Source organism: Aplysia californica, unplaced genomic scaffold (genome assembly GCF_000002075.1).
Source record: "Aplysia californica isolate F4 #8 unplaced genomic scaffold, AplCal3.0 scaffold00459, whole genome shotgun sequence".
Classification (NCBI taxonomy): domain Eukaryota; kingdom Metazoa; phylum Mollusca; class Gastropoda; order Aplysiida; family Aplysiidae; genus Aplysia; species Aplysia californica.
In genome coordinates, this window is record NW_004797729.1 from 263,151 (window position 1) to 266,090 (window position 2,940).

A 2,940-nucleotide genomic window follows, 5' to 3' on the forward strand; every position below is an offset into this window, starting at 1 on the left:
AGAGAGAGAAAGAGAGAGAGAGAGAGAGAGTGAGAGAGAGTGAGAGAGAGAGAAGAAGAAGAAGAAGAAGAAGGGTGGCGCAGGGGAGGGGGATAAAGAGCACCACCTTAACCCACCTAACCATGTTAGTCTAATTGTGGACTAGATCTACTATCACTATTGTTAGTGCTGGAAGACATTGATACGTTTGATCTTGACGATACTATTCTGCAGTCAAGATTTAATCCTAAAAAATATTAACACAACGTGCAATTTGGTATTCTGAGTCTTTTGAACTCCTGCGGAGTTTCGGTTTGGGCATATTTGTGCTCAGACAGTGGGGTACTCGATTTACTGGAGGCAAGTGGTAGACGTAAATATTCATAATACATGAAGATCACTAGCCTCAACTCAATGGAACCGGAGGTTTGAATGTCAGTATGGCCACTAATGGTTAGTTCAGCAACGTGGATAGGGTCATTATGGTATTGTGGTGAAGTCGGTGAGGAAATTATATCGCCCCTTTCTTCCCAAGAACGCTTTAACCTCCGCCACCTTACACAAACACACACACACACACACACACACACACACACACACACACACACACACACACAAACACAAGCACCAGCACGTACAAATAAGATCAAAACAAAGCAGAGAAAAAGACATGGAATTAATTAAACAAACTTAAGACGGGCTAGGAGTGGGTGCTGACCAAAAAAAAATGGTAGTTTGGAAAAAAGGAGGAGGGGTGGGGGGAGGGGTTGAGCAGATTAGTCCTTTTTTAAGTTAACAAGCAAGGAGAGAATTTAAACTAAGGAATGTCTTCTAAAGCTTTCAAGGTTCCTCTTTGATCCAACGAGACAGTCACACTTCTGCATTTCCATATAAATTAAACCGAGTGTATCTGCATGGATATGTCTGTCTCATTTACCGTTTATTGTACTTTGCCTCCGATCCTGAACAATGCTGCATGGTTATTTGATAGGTGGTACCTCTGAATTAAATCTCCATTTCCGTTAAGGTCAGGCCAAGTAGGCATAGCATTTTGAAAACCCTCCTAATAATCTTAATTCAAGAACGCCCCACTGGGTGTTCGAACCAGTGTCAATTAATTGTATGGCAGCTTAGCATGATATCAAGTGAGTTTAAGGCGCGCCTCTTTCAAACTTGCCATATCCGAAAAAGTCGGGAGTTCTAGATTGAGTGTACAGACAAAGCTGCTCTAGCGACCACCTGTCCAAGACAATCACTTTTACCAGCGACCACTTACATTTTCTCAAAGCATTGAAAAAAAAAAGATTACAATGACACTGTCGAAGAGGACTACCTATTTAAGATTGCTACCTTTCTAAATTGATCACTTTTCTTCTGGACATTGGGTGGTCGTTCTGTACAGGTTTCATTGTATTCCTATTTTGCCATGTTTACTCAGTTTTCCTCTGATGCATGGTATAAGGAAAACCAGTATTTGAGAAATGGAAAATTAGATTGCTTCTCTCAAGCCCTTTACATAATTTTGTATTTGGAGGGAGGGGGGAAAACAACGGACAAAAGAAGAACGAAAAGATGTGGGGATGCAACCTACCCATATAGGTAAAAGGGAAATAGTTTCAGATTGAGATAAAAGTACATTGGCATGATCACTCTCATTTATTGCTTGGAATAAGCCATACCGACAGAGTAGAGACAAATAAAAATGGATTGCTGAGACGTAGGACCTATTTCGGTTGGGTGCCCTTCATGCACCTGCGACAAGTGAATAGGTGTAGCCCGGGGAGGAGGGGGCGTTGAATGGAGGGGAAAAGAGCAATATTGCCCACCCACCCACCACCTCTCCATCCCGCCCTCCTGAAAAAGAAACTGGCCACAACCCTACACACCCCAACTCAAACAATAAGAAAACAAACAAACAACAACAACAACAACAACAACAACAACAAAACGTGAAAGAAAAGAGCTAAGATCAGTACTGCCCCCCCCCCCCAACATAAAGGCACATATCGAATACGTTCCAAGCTAGTTTATAGCCATAATCCCTTTTCAGCTGGGGAACTTCGCCAATAAAGCAGTCTGCCCAACCTGAAATGAAATAATTGCCCTAGCTTTTTTCACCCTTTGTCGACTTTTTCTTTTTGTTGAGGCAAAAAATAAAGGAGCAGGGGGTGATGAAGGAAAACAAGATTCAACAATCCAGAAAACTGAACACAGAGAATACGAGATCGACTCGCCTTTAGAAAGACGGACGTCGATTGACTGTTGATACTGCAGGCAGCTTCATAATGATAACAATTCCCATAGTCAGGAATGTTTGGCTTCGTTTATTTTCCAGGGAGAGCAGGATAAAAGAAAAGTCGCCTTTTGAAAGGCGGCGTCAAACTGAATGCCAACACTGTTGGAAGCTTCATTAGAAAAACATTTTTTCTCCTTTGACTTCATTTATATTCAAGGGAGCAGCGCGACGTTTTGTGTGTTATGTTTTTACATTTTTGGGAGGCATAAATCACAATACAAATTAAAATTCATTTTTATCATGATCGGCCTCCTCAAAAAGGTCATGAAAAGGAGGATAAGAGAGTCGTCAAGGGGGAGCAAAAAGGATTATCTGCTGTGCACAATACATACGTTTTTTTGGGGTGTTTTTTTTAAAGTTTAAACTGATAATCCTGCACTTAACGTCACATAATGTGAAAATACTTATACTCATGAACGAAAGCAATGCGGTATGGACTGTACTGTCGAAAACGAGAGATTTGCTCTTGCAAAACAAAACAAAAAATAATAATAATAGTATCTTCCAGACATTGAAATCTCCGTTCTAATTTTATATGAAAAGAGAACAGTGTAAATATTAAGGCTATGTAACCACAAACGTTGCTTTGGATATATTATAGTAATACAAACGGTAATAATGATTGTAATAATTATGTAAGAATAACAATAATAATAGTAATAATA